Here is a 20,235-nt window from a genome sequence, read left to right on the forward strand (position 1 = left end):
CATCAGTGTAGTGAATTTACATTATTATTTCATTAGGAAAAGGAAGAAAGGGATTAGATGTCTTACAGCACTGGCATGGCCTAATTCAACCTGCACACATGATTAAAGCTGGCATTTATGACTGTAACTGTCAGGAACACTAATTGTAAACTGAGAATTGTGGATAATTATGGCTGTTACTTTTAAACCATCTCTGTCATAATTATCACAAAACCAACCACAGACAACAATAATGCTTGCCTTCAGTTTTCTGATTACCTGGACTGTATTTATGCAAATGAAAATGAACTTGAATCTCAAATAGATGGTTCTAAGCAACTTGATTTAATATATGATCATACACTAAGAATGGAGAAGGTAACATGTATCATAGTATCCATAATCCTGGATTTGTTATTTTTCATTTACATATCTTTTTTTTAGCAATTTAATACTATATTTCTTCCATATGCTACAGAAGATATCTGTTCATTAAACCATTTGTTCCATTGTGATATGTATGTTAAGCCACTATTACTACTACTAATATTACCATTACTACTCTCAATAAATAAACTCTCCAACGGGGAGAGAAAGTGGCAAGTGTTAAAGTCATTGGCACTGTTTTGACCTACAATTTTACTTTAAAATCATGTATAAAGATCTACTATTAGTGAATTATTGAATGATAGTGTATCTAAATATTCATTTTCTTTCCCTGGATGAATTACCCTACATGTTTGATAAATTAGAGGCTCTGTTGATGGAAAGAAAAGTCATTGGTCTTGTTTTCTGAAAATATCAATCATGAGGCTTTTTTTGTAGAATCAAAATGGGGTGAATACATTAGTACTTTGGCACATTTCAAAGAAAAAGACAGTTGTACATCAATGCAGTTAAGAGTGACATTTGTATTGGGAGTAGAAATTCCTGCAACAGCTGAAGAAAGAAGCCAGAGCGAAGTTTGTTGACAACGACTATAGATATTGTATACTGAAGTAATCAGGAAGCTTTAAATATATAATGGTAGAATCAAGGCCTTCTGCATTGTATTCTTAAAGATCTGTTTCACTTGCTGGTGCTAGCCGGATTGAAAGCCACTTGAAGTGCTAAACATAAGCAAAGACCTTGAATTAGTTTGAATACAACTGTTAAAATAATAATATAGGAAATCCAGGGTCAAAAGTACAGTAAAGCAAAATAACACAGAAGGAAGGTTAATTCCTGTCTTGTCATTCAGCAGAGTGAGGTGGCAAAATATTGAGGTGTCAAAACAGCCAACAACCTCAAATTGCAATATGGAATCTTGTTTTTATATGGTCCACATGTATAGTGATTATAGAAGATGAAAGACAGAAGGAAGAGCTGTTACAAAGCCAGTGATCAAGTAAACTCTGAGTCCAGGCCAAGAAAATAATATGTGAAAAATGACTTGAATGCCCCCCCCTCCCCATTCTTCTCATGAAGATAAACGAGGGAAAAACTAGCACACTTATTTTACAAGAGTCTGTTAATACAACTGTTAATAATGCACGATACTGTTAATACATAATACAAAATAGCTTCATATCTGCATGGTGTTTGATTCTTTATCTGTGTTACGTTTTTTAGAAACTGTGGCTCAGTACCCCATGGATATTGCGAGTGCCATGGCATTTGTGATGGCATGTTAGTAACTGGACAACTGCTGAACTGTAATTAAAACAAAAGTACTTTAGAGTATCCTGCTAAATGATAGGAATAGTGTGAAAATGAACAGATTACAAATTTCATTGATAATTTGCTCAATTTTTAAAAATGGCATTATATTATTTTTTAAAAAACAGTATACCACCTGCTCATCTCATTTCTATTTAAAACTGCTTTATGTATAGATCCAACTTGTTCAGTGGAATCATATAAAAAGTACTAACAAAAGATGCTGCAGGAAAAAAAGTTTGTTTATAGTTTGATAGTTCAACTTCCTAGGGAACTTGATATGTGAGAACCTCATCGCAGTTCACATTTTATGGGATGGAGGAAATGTTACCCCTACCCAAAGATTTAACAGTCTTAATATATTTTCAATAAAACTTGTTTTAAAACTTAGTAGAAGTGCTAGAGCTTGTACAAGTATCACCCTAACTTACAACATTTGGGTTTAGTTCAGGTTTTCAGCAATATTTTTCAAAGTAATTTATCCACCTCTTTTATTGGAGGCTCCACATGTTTTCCAGATTTAATTGCAAGCACAATTAATTTCAACCATAAAAACTTTAATCTATTGTGTTAACTTGATAGTCTCCATTTTTGGGGGGAAAATGGATGTGTATTCTTTTTAATTAGACCGGAAAACTTGCAAACATTTGAAGATCAAATGAGTTGACTGCACCAACAAATCAGGTATGGGAAAAATTCATTGTACAAATAATTTAAAGAAGACACTATAGTGGACTCAAGATGAAGGAGGCTCATTAAGAAAGTCATGCATCTGTGTTTTAGTATAGATTTCTGTAATTTGCTTTGGAGAGGACAATTTACAAGTTGGAAAAAATACTGGAATCAGTGAGAAACTGAAAATCATTCTTCCTGGATTGATAATTCTTCCATATTTACTTAATATGTATTTGTATAAACTCTCTTTCTGCCACAAAACCAGTGGTGGGTTGCTATTGGTTCACCCCAGCTCGGGTGAACCGGTAGCAGCAGCAGTGGGAGGCTCTGCCCACCTGCCCAGATGCTTCTGTGCATATGTAGAAGCATTGTGCATGCACGCGAATGAACCAGTAGCAATGGGTTTTGAAACCTGCCCCTGCAGAAAACCAATGCTTGATGGTACATTGGATCAAAAAACATTATAAATTTTGCATGTCATCAGATTTACATTTATTACATAAATAATGCTTTAAAGAAGGAAGTAAACAAATGCAGTGTTTTATGCTGGTAATAAAATTCAAACAGCAATGGTACAGTTGCATAAATGCGTTTAAAAAAACATTACACATTTATGCAAGGGAAATCCTTTAAATAACAGGGATTTGTTGGTAATCTCATTTCTGTAATGGCTAGGATAATCATTATACTATTTCAGAATTATATTACCTGATGCATGAGCCTATTTATTGAGATTTAGCATGATGTGTCCATAAGAGCACAATGGTGTGTTTTACAAACCATTTAAAAACACATCAAGGCTTAGTATGATGTATGAATTCTGCCATTGCCTTTCAGTCATAATAATTTCAAAGTGGTTTCTTATTAAAATCATACCATTTTTAAAATTGGAGAGCACTAAAGCCAGATTAAAACTATCCACAAACAGAAGTTTAAAATAGTCTAAGAGATCAGAGAGATAAAAAGTATTTTAATTTACAAAAGTATTGTAAAATAAAGCTTAAAAGGAACCATTATGAAAATTTTTGCTGTTCTGTATAAATGTTCATTGGAAGCTTAAGTATTCTTTTGCAAAAATCTTGATGTATTTGCTAACAATTTCTTCAAATATAGTTTAAAGAAAAGGAAAACAGTTGCTGGCACATATACTGTACGGTGCATTTTTTTTAGCAGTACAATGACTGAGTCACAAATATTTAGATTTGTATTACCTAAGGGTTTCCAAGAATATTTGTGTGCATAGGAATGCTGCATTTATTATTATAATATAAAATGATATGAATCCCAAAATGTTTCTTTACCACTTTGGGGGAACCATTAAAATCTCCACAAGTTGTTGAGATTCTCTTTGAAGCATCTTTGCCACAACAGGTCAGTCACCCAGAATGTCTGGATGATATTTAGATTGGGACTAGAAAGAAGACTGCAGAATGAGTGCAAATTAAAACACATAAGGATAAACCTAACCAAGATTTTAAGTTATCCAGGCTAAGGATGATGTCAAATGACATGAAGATAGCCAAGTCATCAATAATTAACTTTCTTTCCTCAAATTTTTCTGGCAAGCATTACCAATCTGTGTTGATATGGACTTTATTGGGTATCCTGCTTTCTCATTGATAGAAAATAAAAATGCTTACACAAACACAAAATCCCTGGCAATAGATTTTATTCCTTCATAACAATAGTCAACAATTCTTATTGGGGGTGGGGTGGGGTGGGGGGATTTCCTCCCAGATTTTTTACCATTATAAATAAATATTTAGAAATATTTGGTAGGTCATAGATTTGCTTACTTCTCCTCTGGAACTAGCAAATGAAAATCTATCCAGTCATCCTTAATCCAATTTAATATGGAAAGATAGAGCAAATATTGTATTCTGCTGGGAGCTTGGAGTGCTTATTTATGCTCTTTTGTTTGTCTTTGGTAGAATTTTTCTTAATGTTTCTTTTCCTGCATCTATCTTTCTTCTTCAGTGTGTTTTGTTATCATTCAGAAGATGGAACCATTCTTAATTTATCTTCTGCTGAGCACATATTCATAAATATGTCTCACAATGCAGCTATTATTTTTAAAATTATTGTACTATTCAACACTGTGCAGAATTCTGGAAGATTTCAGAAGATTTATTTTCAAGGTAGAGGTCATCCTGAGTTAGTATTTCCAACTAAAGAGACTGTGATCTAGGTTAGTATCTGTCTGCTTTGTAGTAGACTTTACAATCAGATTTTACAATCAGATTACAAAATCAGGTCAATAATTTCTTTGGGATTCATGCAAAGCTGCTTTGGAGCTGTTCTTTAATACTAAATATTGTATTCTACTGAAAATGATGGTACTAATTCCAACTGACTTTAATATACATTATAGTCAGTTCACAATGGTATCTGTTGGGTCAGTGAATAAAACGGGACCTTTATTCTGTTATGGAGTTTCTCTAGCTCTTAGATATTTATTTGTAATCCAACCAAAGTTTTATTCTACTAATATGCTATCCATGAAAATTATGATAAGCTATCATATTTCACCTGATTTTAGTTATTTTTTCTGTATTTTTATATTGCGTTTCTTTTATTTTCAACTACATTGCTAGCTGGAAAAAATGCTTGTTTTTAATTCATCTTTAAAAGGCACCATTATTTCAGAAATTAATAAAATATATTGTTGGTTTATGTTTGAGGTAACAAATTATTGTGAGTTGCTTTAAAGGCTAAATCTGCCTTGAAAAATAAAATTATAAAATAGTTTGTAATAGAACCATTTGTTATTGGATTGTCTTTAATGAATTTTCCATGCTTTTATGTACTCATCAAGAATACATCCAACTGAGAATTAAAACAAACAAACCCCAAAGTGAATAAGATTCATTTTCAACTATATCTCATAACCACTAACTACAAGTTTTCCATATTCAGCGAAAATATACTATGGGTGTGTCATCAAAAACATTTTTCAATATTTCTCTTTCAGAAACAAAGTAAAAGTAAATAAATCTATATCTATATCCAAAGCTATTGGATATAAAAGCAAATACACTAAAATAACCGCTAGCTGAGATAAAATTGTATCAAATTTATTTTCTGGAGTACAGCAGCAACAAGAATTTAATACTGAATATTAAGAAATAATAATATGCATTTTAGAAGACTTTCTTATTACCCACTCTATTCTCAAGAAACCTTCTTGAGAAAAAAGAAGAAATATAGGTCTAATGCTCCTTTATTTATGACAGGCTGAAATATAGTTTTGTCCCATAAGAAAGGAAATATTCCATTACAATCATGGTCATATTTACTAGTAAGAGAGGGCTTGATGAATAGATTTTGGTGCCACATAGCACCATGGTTTTGTTCTTGTTAATTAGAACTTTACACTGGGCTTTGGAACCAGTTTCCCACAGGACATCTTAGCAACACTGATGGCTTGGTTGTACCATTTTGGTGTAACTTTCTTGAGCCACTGCCTTATTTATTGCTGGGCTTGGCAGTTGTTCAGTGATGGATGCCTACTGAAGTGCAAATGTCACAAGGCTTACTGTTCCTGTTGTACTAACCTTCAAGGGATTTATGGCCAAGTGTTTGATTTTATGTTTTTCTATCTAATTTTTTAGCTCATAAACCTTCTGCTAGGAATTCTACCTGATCAGAACCAAAAACAACTTTGAGTAAATATATGTATGGTTTCATTACTTTTAATTACAACTTTCATGGAACGTTATTGAGATTGAAACAAACAGATAAATAATGAATTGAAGCAGCCAATAATTTCTTTCTTTAAAAAAAGGCTTCCAGATATTTTTTTTTAATCCTGCCCCCCAACTATGTTAATAAAATACAATATTTTGATGCAACATTAATAATAAATAAATAAAACCAGCCGCTAGATTGGCATACGCACAGTTTTGGAAAGAGAAAATTCAACCACCAGAAGAGCTTACAATTAAGAAAATACTCGAGTGCGCAGAGATGACTAAATTAACTTATGAATTAAATGATGAAAAGTCAGTATACTATATGGTGTGGGAAAGGTGGTACAAGTGGTTGCATGACAAAATGGAAGAAAGATCAAAGGTGTGTTAAATATTGGTTAAAAGTGAGTCAAAATATCAACAAGTATTATTTATGTAAATAGTTAAAACACTGCATATCCGATACAAATTGAAAATGTTTATTATATTTATGTGTTCTATGTTATTGTTTGAATGATTGTTTTGTTTGTTTGTTTGTTTGTTTGTTTGTTTTTCTCATTTATTTTTTTTCTGTAAAAAATCTCAATAAAGTCTATTAAAAAAAAATAAATAATGAATTGAAGCAGCCAATAATTTCTTTCTTTAAAAAAAGGCTTCCAGATTTTTTTTTTTAATCCTGCCCCCCAACTATGTTAATAAAATACAATATTTTGATGCAACATTAATAATAAATAAATAAAACCACTGCTTTGCTTTTTTGGATAAAAACCAGTTTTTTGAAACTCTAAGGGGGACCTCATGTTCCTTTTAGTTACTGTCAGACCCGGAAACTCTTCCTGATTTTCCTAACATTATGGCTTACTCTAACATAGAATCTGTTGTTGGTAGCTGAATTAAAACTGACCTAGTATTAAATAAAGTTATTATTAATTTAAAAGGAAATCTTCATTCCCATTAATGTAGAGCATATATTACTATTGATTTACAGTAATCAACATATTCTCATGAAATCAGTGAAGAAAATTTCCAGGACCCAAGAGCCAAATGAATCCCAAATCTTATGCTTTATGCCATTTGTTCCCCTCGTTTGGGTAATAAAACATTTGCAAGAAAGCAACCAAGCTCAGAAAGAATCAAAGACCCCTCATTTCTGATCCTGAGCTACAAATATTGTCCTTTATAAATATAAGTTTATTTGATGATCCATCAAATGGATCCATTAAATGTGAAGTCAGTTGATTCGCATGTATGGATGATGCAATATACTAGATATGTTCAAGCATAATTTTCAAATTATGCTTGACCATATCTTTCCCTCCATGTAAACAGGTTTGTAGCATTGGTTAGCCTTTCTCTTGCTGCAAGTTTGAAGTCATCCCTCAGTTATTTTTATTAGTGGCTATTGAGATTTCAAGTAGAGAACTTTCCCATCTCTTTCTACATGAGTTTTTGACTGGATCTTTAACTTTCTATAGGAAGATATAATATCAATATTCTTTAGCATATTAAGCAGAAGAAGAGGGAAATGCTAATGAAAATATATGAATAGCTGACACCTAAATTAGTTGCAATTTCAGTCATTTATTATATGAAAATTATCTTTGTTTAAATTTCCCATCTTAATAAAATTCTATATTACTTGAGAACAAAACTAATCTAAGAGGAATAGTACAAATATAAATATATGATACAAATATAATTGAACTAACATATTGTATTAAGCTGAGTAGATGGAACATTAGATAATCTACTGTATACGGTTAGATTTAATAACAAGTAAAGGATCAAGCTACTTTTGTATTAACACTTCTTAGATATATCTTTAGTTTCTTCAAATGTCACTCATTTAATTACAATTCTGTATTTTTCCCCTAATTATATAAGTATAGTTATATTTTTGTTTTTAATTGTTATTTTAATTGTATTTTCTGGGCACTATTTCACCAATAACTTTTTTTGTTTTTTTAAATGGAAGATTAAAAAAAAGATGCATGTTTTCTATGTCATTGAGATATTTTCCACTGAAGAATGAATGGTATCATTTTGCAAATTGGCACCAGACTATTCCTGACCTTTATGCATTATATCACAGGCAGAAGCTATGGACTGGAGCTTATGGCTGCTGCAAATTTCATGGAAAATAATACTGCATCTAAGTATGATGTAAAAGTTTTCTGAGCGATTCTGCTACTGGAAATTTTTCAAGAGGTGCTGTTTCACTTGGAGGACAGAGTCCAGCAAAATATGAGGAATTAAGAGGAAAATGAGATATAAACTATTAATAAAACAAAATATGGCTTCTTTCTTTTTCTGTGCACATTTCCACATCTATTGGATTTTCTTTCATTGTTCTGCAGAAATTGCTTCTGACTAAACAATAGACTTCTTGCAAGGCTTTGGATCTCAGTTTCTTGATTTGTCATAATTCACTCAAATGCCAGCTCAATAACATTAAGTGGAAAAATAGAAAGATATGCTTTCACTTTTTTCCACAGAAACAATTTTGAAAATCAATTTACATGGAAAATAAAGAGGCATTAAACCCAGTGCAAAGCTGCAGCTGAATGCAGAAATCTGAAAGCATAATATGTTATTTCTCCAGATAACATAATGCAAACTGTTATTTACCGCCTGAGAGAGAGAACTAAGGAGCTTGGTGCCCTCTGAGGAAGAGGCTGCTTTTATAATTTATAGAGTAATGAAATGTGACTAATAACACTTTTACATTTTTTAAAAGAAGATAATCCTAAACACTGACTCTCTCTGGAGAGATAAAAGTGATAACAGGTATTACTTAAGATGCCTTTTAGTTCCATTCATTGGCACGATACGTCCAAGCTTCTCAGCCCAAAATGGTGGCATTCCCAACCTGATAGCAAACTGCCATCTGCCACACTGCAGTGCTGAGACAAATTTCTCCAGAAATTGTTTTTGCTACAAAATACATACAAGATTATAATTATATTTTTATTTCTTTATTTCTTTATTTTATTATATGGAGAGGAAAGAAGATTTATTTGCTGAAGGAGGAAGATGAAGCATGTCTAGGGTGCCATCTGAGGGAGAAAACGCAGTACAGATACAATAATGCTTTGCCATTGTGGAGGGTTTTATCTGAGACAATGTTTTAACTCTTCGAAAAATATTTTCAGTGCACACTTCTGTATGAGGGAACTTCAGATGGAATTTGACCTATTTTGTCTCATCCATATTTCTCCATTGGTTTCTGGCCTTACACTGGAGCAAAGGCATATTTAAAAATAGGGCAGAACTAATTATTCATGTAATGCTGCTGTACAATTTGCATGCAGACATGCCTCTGAACTCCAAGGATCGTCAAGGAAGTACATGGGTGTCCAAAAAGCTAGATAACTAATATTTTCTTCTTATGGCTAATGCTGAAATGCAAAGTCCTGTCAAGCTAAATAAAGAGAATGCATAAAATCTAGCAGAAGCAAGGAATCAACTTTATAACTATTTCTGTGTAGAGATTTGTTAATATGTATATGTATTCATTTTTTATTTTTTCCTCATGTTTTTATGTGCTACTGAATTAGCCAAAATGATCAAATAAGCACTCAAACAGACTTTATGTATTTACTTCCTACACTCTAAGGATGCGTTAGTCATCTACAGTATATGCATTTTTACATGCAGGACTGAAATTTGGGGATTTCCCAGGGAGTCTGCCAAGATTAAACTCCTCATTTGAGGACCTTAGTTTAGCATCAGTATTTTAGTTACAGGTTCCATGTTTTCTTCTCAACCTCTTGGCTTGCTTTCATATGGATACATAATTGTTTTATGGTGGAATTTAGAAATCTTTGGGTTCGAAGGAAAACAAAATATCCATGTACTCCATTCTGTACAAATGAATGCCCTGTCAATATTCTTCTATAAATTTTGTTCCTGTACACATTATCTATCCTTGGATAATGGTGAAATATACAATTCCAAGAAGAAATGTGGTTCTTCTCAAGCAGCCACATGCCCTCCAAAATATTCCAAAAGAAGCAATTGGAGTTTGATATAAGTGTAGCTTTCTACTTTTTTATGCTTTAGGAGGGAACTTGCTTCAAAATAACTTTGTGGGCCAGAGAGTGAAAGGGAGACAAATTCAAGCACTCAAACAAATACTGTAAGTCAGGTGAAATCTGCAATAAGCAGGTTTTTTAAATCATAAGGTAGTTTTGATGGATATCTTTGCTTTCTGTGTGTTTTAATTCCAGTCCTATGTGTTCGTATAACTAGCCCTCACTGTTATGAATTTGTAATTCTAATTTCAAAAACTTCTTCATAACCTGATCTGGATTCTAGGGTCGACCAAACAATGACTATTTTGTGATATATCAGCTGGTCCAATTCTGGCCACAGAGCTCAATTAGAGACAGCTTATTTTATTTGCATATTCCATCCAGAACTAGTAATTGAAAATGCAAGAGACTTTGGGACATACTATGCACTTCAGAGGCGGTATTCAGCAGGTTCTGACCAGTTTTGGAGAACTGGTAGCAGAAATTTTGAGTAGTCTGGAGAACCGGTAAATACCACCTTCAACTGGCCCCACCCTCATCTATTCTCTGCCTCCTGAGTCCCAGCTGATTGGGAGGAAAGGGGGATTTTGCAGTAACCTTCTCCTGGAGTGTGGAGGGAATGGAGATTTTACAGTATCCTTTCCCTGGAGTGGGATGGGAATGGATATTTTACAGTATCTTTCCCCTGCCATGCCCACCAAGCCATGCCCACCAAGCCATGCCCACCAATAGTAAAAAACCAATAGTAAAAAAAATTTGAATCCCATCACTGATGCACTTGTGTCAGACTATGTGCTTCATATGAAGGTGGGACAAGGAGGAAAGCCAGCTCTTGGAATTGATGGGGCAAGTTTTAGATTTTGTTATGGAGCAGTATATTTGGCTGTCTATTGGACTATAAGTGGTGTCTCTCCTGATGCTCAGCTGGTATATTTATAAATAAACTCAGGGGTTACAAAACACTGTATGGCTCCCATCACCTCCATCTAAAAGAAACTGAAGATGGATAAAGGCTGTGCCCTACAACTACCTGAGTGAATATGGCAGTTCTAACACTACACCATTCTATAGGTAAAGACATTCTTGAATCAAGTTTTTCTTGGGGGAAAAATAAAACAAAACTCTCCAACTCTTGCTAATAGTCCTGAAATCTCAATGTGGTTCCCCTCCTTGTACTAACCGAGAGAAAATATGTTTATTTATTTATTTATTTATTAGTTCAATTTATATGCCACCCTCCTCCGAAGACTCAGGGTGGCCTACAATGCACTTATAGCAATAGCCTTCATTCTTTTGTATATACCTGCTTATTAGGGCTTTTGGTCCCCCATAAGCGGTGCTTCTACAAAGTCAGCTTATTGCCCCCACAATCCGGGTCCTCAATTTACCTACCTCGGAAGGATGGAAGGCTGAGTCAACCTTGAGCCTGGTGAGATTTGAACTCGCACTAATTGCAGGCAGCTGGCAGCTAAGTGCTACATAACAGCACTTGTCCGCTGCACCACCAAGGCTCTTTTTAAACTTTGGAGATAGCCAAAGTTGGCTAGGTGCTGTAACTGACTTTTGAGACAATTAGTTTGAATTCAGTTCTTAAGAGAAAAATACCTGAAGAAGGAGTTAGTTTGGAAAAGTACTTAATTCCTCAGATTTGAATAGAATTCATTACATTTGACAAAGGATATGATCTTTAGTTCTTCATTGAACATATTTTTATGAAACATGATTAAGAAATTATGAATATAAGAAGGAAAAAGTGCTTTGTCACTGCCAATATCTTGTCAAAGAATTGCTATATATTAAACTAGCCGTTTCCATTCAGAATTCTCATATCATTTTTAATATCCATGTCTATAATGAATGAAAATGTCTATTAAGTCCAAGTAAAGGGAGCTTAAAAATTAATAAATGAGCTACAAGGCATAATATATTCAGATATTACTACAGCCGGCAGAGAAATAGAATCTTCTCCATCTGATACATATTTGGGGCATCTGAACCTCTATTTTGCAGTTATGAAGTAGGACTGTGCAAAGAATAGGAACCTTTACACTTTGCAGTGACTCTTACTTTCACTTTCATTATCTACTACTATATATAAGCACAGGAATAAGTAACCTTTATAGTGCTTTATAGTGATTCTTACTTTCACTTTCATTATCTATTCCTATATATAAGCATTTGCATCATATCACACCAACATGTTTGCAGGATATCCTGCAGCACAGTTCCAACAATTGCATTGCGCTTTAGTTGTAGGTGATTGTCCTTGCATTTATTTTTTCATTCATTCTTGCAGTATAGTGAGTTATTTATGTATTCAGTGTAATCTTATGTCTTGGCAATAGACCCATTTAATGACAAGATATTTAGAGGTTTCTGAGAATGTAAGGAGACCAGAAAAGAGATGTTTAAACCTCTGCCCAGTTGCTCATAAACAGGTGGCAGCTGTTTCAATAATTTTCACCGTTTTGCTCTGGTTAGCATTTCTCATCAGTGGCAACACTACAATGATTCAAGCTTTCAAAACCATGAACCTCTGGAGAAATCTGGCATAAATTACCGCTTTGCCAGTCCAGCTCTTAGATGAGTGGTTTGTGCCTTTAGTAGAGCAGCTGTACTTTGATGATCCACTTAAAGAAAGCAGAAGTAGTTTGCCTGACAACCCATAATGAAAATGTCATGCTTTCATTGATATCTTGGCAGCTTAACCATTCAATTGCCTATCAAGCCATGAACGCACCAAGGAGATGTTAACATATCATGAAATATTGGAGAAGATTTAAATTGCTATTGAAAACACAGAAACTGAATTGTTTTCAAAATAGAGTTGCCAAGTTGAATATGAGATGCCACTTCATTATTCCCTGGTACATCTTTGGAAAAATAGACCACACTCATATAATGCATGAGAACCCAAAGAAGATCAACTTGAGTGCCACACCACAAATAATTCAGTTAAGTTTTAGAAGACGAAATGGAAGAATGTTCTGCAGTGAGAGTTCAAATATGCTATAATCCTATTGATATTGACATCGTTTTGGGATTATGTTGCTCTCTTAAATCCACTATATTTCAAACTATACTTTTGCTCTGGGAATGTGTACTGTTGACACCTCCATTGTAAGAACATAAGATTAGACAGAGGTGGCAAAGAAAACAGGTATACATATATATATATATATATATATATATATATATATATATATATATATATATATATATATATATATGTGTGTGTGTGTGTGTGTGTGTGTGTGTGTGTGTGTGTGTGTGTGTTTTCTGAGGTTTTCGCGGGTGTTTGTATGTAGGTCTTTGGTTATTTGGGTTTTCTCGAATAACAGCTGCGATCTGTAGGAGAAGGAGGAGTTAGCTGTAGAAATGTTTACTCAGCATATGTCCAATATATTTGCTATGTTCATTGTTCATTTGACGGTAAAATGCTTTTAAATTGCTGTATTCTGACTCCAAATAAAATCAAGCCAGTTTAAACGTTAGATCATGGAAATTCACACAATGGGAAAACATGGATTCCTATTTACTGCAACAAAATGGGAGAGGAGGAAGGAAAGCATTTCTCCTAAATTGCTATTTTTGAACCTTTGCTCCAGTGAAAAAATTTCCTTTAAACCATTCTCTTAACTAGACCATGGGAGCAGCCAGATTGCCACAACAACCAAACAACACTGAATTTTGTTCACTCTACTCCTCCACAGTAAAGAGAAGAGGCATATTGACACAACATAACTATCTTGGTTTGACTCCATACAGGACAATACTTTTTCATATGATGAAGTGGCTGAGCTGCTTTATCTGGATGGAAGTGTCATAATGAGTTCCGGGTTTATTTAAGGAAAAGGTAATTATTGTTTAAGATTCTGGTGCTATTTCTTCAAAATTGGTGAACTTGAATTCATATACTGAACTTTGATCTTATATGAAGTTATATATTACCTATTATTTTCCTAATAGTGTAGTATTTTAGATGTGCTGGTGGATGGGTATTATATTATTTTTCCTCATTTATGCAGTGATGGTGAAGAATTAATGCTATATTTAATAATAGCATTGTCTGAACAGATAGAACAATTACATTTATTTAAATGGTATATTGTCAGCTAAATTTTTCAGAAAATGAATGTGATTTAGACAATGACTATTTTCTAACATAAGGTTTCTTTGTTAATCATGTTTAATTAAGATATATAATTTCCTTAGAAGACAATTTATGTCCCACATTGTGCTCTATTGTGCTTTATTCTGTACCAGCAAACAGACTAGAAATAGTATTTCAACTTAGAAGATGCTGAGAAGTGCTCTTATGTCTAGGATGACACCCCATACTCAATGTTCAAATATATGTTGGTTACTAATAATTGTGTAGGGAAGAGTTTCTGAAGCATTTATTTCTTTATAAATCTACACAATTACTTCCACTTCTTCTTGTCTTACATTGGGTATTACAACAGGTGCTTTATTCTGTTGATGAATACTTTTGTAAGGCCAATCTTTAAGCTATCTGAATCACTTAGGGGAAAATGCACAAGTGATGATAATTAAAATTTGTTATGCAATGGCAGAATATATCATGTTCAGATCTTACATGTTCAATTTCAACAAGAGAGAGAAAAAATCTAGTTGCCTCAATGAACCAAAATGACTATCAAAGCCATTGTTCTTCTTAAGTGTATTCTGACTGCACATGAGCAAATGATACACAAAAGACACATGGTTAACACAAATACATTGTTCCATATTTCCAGCAGAATCTAATCAGTCAGTTCATGATATGACAAGCCAAAGAATAGCTTAGGAATGCAAATGTGCACAGCTAAATACTTGTGGATAATTCTGTCTGTAGTTTATTGAACATATTCTTAATGATTTTGGAATGACTAATCCACGATTTGGCTAACTTTGTTTCTAACATTCTTTCCTAGGGGCAGAATTATGTGATATACAATATATCATAAAAGTAAATAAAATAAGCAATATATAAATATTTGGATTTTTTTTGTAGGTGCCAAAATATTCCTGTCATCTCTCTGTATGGATCCTCTGACTATCTATACTTCTATGTTTTCCTATTTCTCATTCTGTCATAACCCAAGATGAATAATGGTCTGGCAGAGGAGTTGGTATCATCATTTCAGTGTTCTGTCTGCTACGCAATTTCTTTGAAATGCTATTTCAGATCCTGGAAATAGTTTTCTTTATGTTTCATATGCCACTATGTAGAGCTTTTCAGGAAGACAACAGCAGAATGAATAGCAACTGACAAGGTTAATGACGGCCTGAAGGGGCAGGAATATGCCTGCATCATCCTAAAATGTCCATTAAATGTCATTTAACCTAATATTTGTCACTAGTATCATCATCTATGAGACTTTAGTCACCCATCCACAAGGGATAAAAAGAAATCCTTTTTTAAATATATCTAATATTAACTCACATTAATTCGAGTTTGTCAGCCAGACCTTAATTCTGAGAACATCTTTCCATTTTTAATTGACTTTATCTACTAGTAATTTATACTCTGGGATGACTTTTCTAGGATACTAATAGTTATTGTTGTTGTCTGTTAGTGAACTATACTGAGTTTTTGGGCTAATTGCATTTAGCAGCTCCATTTGTCAGTCACTCCTCAAGTCCCATTAGACTTCCTGTTCCTAGGAATTTTTCATCCTTAGTTCAGAATGGGGTAGCATTCCCCCAACAAAACAGGTTTTGAAATCATTATAGAGAGTTCTTGCTCGAAGAACCAGTGGCAGCTATGGCTATGGCCTTTTTACAAATCCATCTTGCATTCATTCTTGGATTAAACTGGATGTCAAACTTGATTTCTTTGAGGGCCGGATCAGCATTGTAGTGCTTCTCTATGAATCAGTGCTGGGGGAGGGTAGTGGTGGGCAATGGTGGTGGGAGGCAGGACGGATGCCTCCTGCAGCATCCTACTGGCCAAAACAGGGTGCGGGGGTCTGTGCGTGGCACCCCTGCACCTCGTTCCATGGCCTCCTGCAGCATTCTGCCAGCTGAAGATGGCCTGTGTGGCCCATTTTGGTGTGTTTTGAACCCATATCTGGCCCATTTTTGGCCTGTTTGTGGCTCGTTTTGGGCCTGTTTTCCAGCTTATTTCTAGCCCAGTTTTCGGTCCAGTTTCCATCCTACTTTAGGCCCAGTTTTCAGCTCACCTTTGGCTGGCAGAGTGCTGCAGGAGGCCATGGAGGGTGAAAACAAGCCGCAAGGGGCCCGCACGTGGCCCACTTTAGCTGCCAGAGGCACTGTGGAATATCAGTTCCTTGATATTTCCAGGCTGGCCTCACAGGCTGGATTTAAGCACCCTGCAGGTTGGATACGGCCCGAAGGCCTTGAGTTTGACACCCCTGGATTAGTGTATGTGTGTCTATTATCCTTCTCATTTTTCCTATTACCTATTTTCTTATCTTCTTATGACTATAACTTTGTTGCTTATATCTTATGATTAATTGCTTTAGTATCCTAAATATCCTAGATAAATCATACTAGGATACTAAAACAATTAATATAGATCATAAGGTATAAGGTAATAGGAAAAATGCAATTGAAGGTGCTGGCTGTCACTTATAAAGCCCTTCATGTTCCTTTTATTTGAAAATTGTATTTTTCTCATGTTATTTGTATGTTTTGTAATATCTGACAGAGTCATCAAGCTTCTGGTTCCATTTACCAAGTAACATTAGATGCTGGAACCCAGAAGGCATGTCTTATCCATCTTGGCACCTGTCTTCTTTAGCCAAATTCCCACAGAGGTTGTGACCTTATTTTCTTTTAGATGAGTCTTAAATACTTTGCCCTTCCCCAGGCATTGGTATAGTATGTAGTCATTGATGTTGTTGTTTCAATTTTGTTTGTTAGCATTCTATTTTTCCATGTTTTCCTTTTATGTTATGATTGTTGTTTTGATGTTTAAAATGTTTTTCTTACTTGTCACTCATAATTTTTCTGAGTGGATTACCTACAAATGGACTACCTACATTCCAGTCCAATCCAATTCAGTATATTCCTCATATATTACTCTAAGGAATCCAGCATCCATTTAGCTTTTATCTCATTCAATCATCTATTTCATTCTTGAAATTCCATCCACATCTGAAATATTAATGATTGATGGATTTGTATATAGTTAAGGGAATGGATAAGGAATGAGTTATGGGAAGAAGAGATGCTTACATGTTTCGTGATAAATTACTAGGTTTGTTTATACTTGTGATGAAAAGGAGTGATAAAGAAATTTAAAAATGTTTCCTTTCCTTTTTTCTTTTTTTCCCTTTTCATGCACTTTCTATTCTCTTTCTTTTCCTTTCTAAGTTTAGTTTATATTGTCTTTTATTACTGGTTTTTCTTTAAAATCCAATAAAATTTGTTTTAAAAAAGATATGCTCTGGTGAATTAAAACAGAATGTGACTTACATTCTTAACAATTTGATATGCAGAATTTGTGTGTTTTTTCTTCACAGCTGCCCTTGTTCCAAAGGCAACTAAGATTTTAAAACCATAAAAGTTAGGGTAGGTAGGACCATAGTGCCCAATTCTTTTACCTAGTTTTGACTTCTTCTCTTCTCTTCTCTTCTCTTCTCTTCTCTTCTCTTCTCTTCTCTTCTCTTCTCTTCTCTTCTCTTCTCTTCTCTTCTCTTCTCTTCTCCTGTCCTCTCCTCTCCTCCCCTCCCCTCCCCTCCCCTCATTTCATCTCTTGCAATAATTCAGTACTTGTTAAAGATCAAAATGGGGAAACACTTCCTCTATATTATTTATTTAGTAATATTGCCAAAAGGCTACTTTTAAAACTTTGAATTTTCCAGGTTCAAATTACTTGATTTGTCCAGATATGATGAGGATATCCATTGTAACAACTTCCAGTATAAATTTCAACTTAATACATCAAGTTAAACATTTATTGAGCCATGCAAACAGCCTCATTTCCCCAAACCCCAAGGCTATTTTGTTCAAACAAAGTTGAGCTCTGACCTTAGTAAAATGGAAGACTTCACAGTTCTACTTCCTAGATAAAACTACTAGTATTGTTCATGGGAAAACAATCTTACATTGTATAGTACTGGCTGACCTGAGGTCCTGCTACAGCTGGGAAGGGAGAAACCAGAAAAGCAAGTTGTAAAAGAGTAATATTCTTGGCGGAATGACCCTGCAGAGAAATTCCAGAATGTTTTCCTGTACAAAGCTGTTCACACTCTCAGGCAGATAAATGGGTTCCAAAATAGATATAGCTTATTCAGAAAGAGCAAAAAATCACTACATTCATTCATGCTTTTGAAAGCAACATGGACACTGTGAAAGGTTACAAGGAAAATAGGAAACAGGTACTACTAGTATCCTATTTTCCTTCTAACCTTTCACAGTGTCCATATTGCTTTCAAAAGTATGGATAAACGTAGTGATAGGAAACAGATACTACTAGTATAAGGGACGCAGTGGCTCAGTGGCTAAGATGCTGAGTTTGTCAATCGAAAGGTTGGCAGTTCAGCTGTCCAAATCTCTAGTCCTGTGTAATGGGGTGAGCTTCCGTTACTTGACCCAGCTTCTGCCAACCTAGCAGTTTGAAATCGTAAAAAAATGCAAGTAGAAAAATAGGGACCACCTTTGGTGGGAAGGTAGCAGCGTTCCGTGTGCCTTTGGCATTTAGTCATGCCGGCCACATGACCATGGAGATGTCTTCAGACAGTACTGGCTCTTCGGCTTTGAAACAGAGATGAGGAGTGCCACCTAGAGTCGGGAATAACTAGGACATATGTGTGATTGAAATGGTTCTAGAAGTTAGACCTTTGCCCATATTTGTCTAAATGTTGTGAACCTGGGACCAACAAAGAATTACATGGCTGAGTTTTATAAATACTTGATACCTGAATGAAAGATATGTTAAAATATCACAACCATTCCATCTATTTTTCAATATTTTGGTATTTTACCATTACATAGCTTAAGAAAGCATTTGGAAAAACACCACCGTATTTAACAAAAATGGAAACAAGTCATTCATCACCGAGTAGAACACAATGAGAAGCAGGTGAAGAGAAAGTATTGATTTAGTGATTGATAGATCTGTCCTACAACCAAAGTCTTTAAGGTCAGAGTACCACTGAGTTCTCAAATTTCACCATCTGGGAGGAGATAGGGAATAGATTGTGGAGGCTGAGAAAGATTTGTGGATTTACCATTCATTGTGATAAATTGTCACCCTATGCTAATTGTCTGATTTGGCACAGCAGTGTATTTATTTTATGGGAAAGGAAAGTGGTTCATCCTTTAAATTTCCCCTGCAATTCTGACAATCAGCCCCATTACACTGATACAGGGCCATCATCATTTTCTACAGCAGCGCTTTCCTTTTAATAAATATACCTTAACATATCTGTCTGAAATTTATATTGAGTGTTCCCAGCAATGGGGAAACGTAACTGTAAAATTAATCATACCAGGTGCATAAAATACATTAAATATAAGTAATTGCTAATCTTGCATCAGAAAGTTAAAATACATGACAAACTGAGATTAGGTACGGTTTGTCAATCCTTTGTTCCATGATTATTATATTAATGTAAAGGTACATGAAAATGACCCTAGGAGACAGGGAGAAGAGACACAGCCAATAATCTGATAAAAGGCAAGTGGCTCAGAAAGGATCCTCCCTATTTTCTTTTGCTGTAAAGGGGCTGGGAGTAGGAAGAAATGTACTTCCTGACTTGCAAGATTCTTGGAAGATTCTATGAAACTTTATAATAAAATAGAATTAGTTCCTCTGACTGGGCTTTCTACCTCACAAGGCTGATAGCTAATGACATCCAAAGTCTAATATTTTCTTGATTAAAAAGGAAACATCAGTGAAGCATGAGAAACAGTTAGGATTGGATCTTTTATTTATTATTTCTTTGAATAATATAGCATTTGCTTATGTACAATTACCTTTCTCCAGTGAGTTTTAGTTTGTGGGTAATAAGTGGTAATAATATTTTACCCTGCAAAAAATCCATAAATTGTTTTCTTATTTTAAATGGGAATTTGTATGTGCATATTTTAAGTGATTGAGTGGCATCTAATATTGGGGAGGGAGGGACGGAGGGAGGGAGGGAGGAAGGAAGGAAGGAAGGAAGGAAGGAAGGAAGGAAGGAAGG

The sequence above is a fragment of the Pituophis catenifer genome, unplaced genomic scaffold (assembly GCF_029215685.1).
Source record: "Pituophis catenifer annectens isolate HBS135680 unplaced genomic scaffold, rPitCat1.0.hap2 SCAF_2, whole genome shotgun sequence".
Taxonomy (NCBI): domain Eukaryota; kingdom Metazoa; phylum Chordata; class Lepidosauria; order Squamata; family Colubridae; genus Pituophis; species Pituophis catenifer.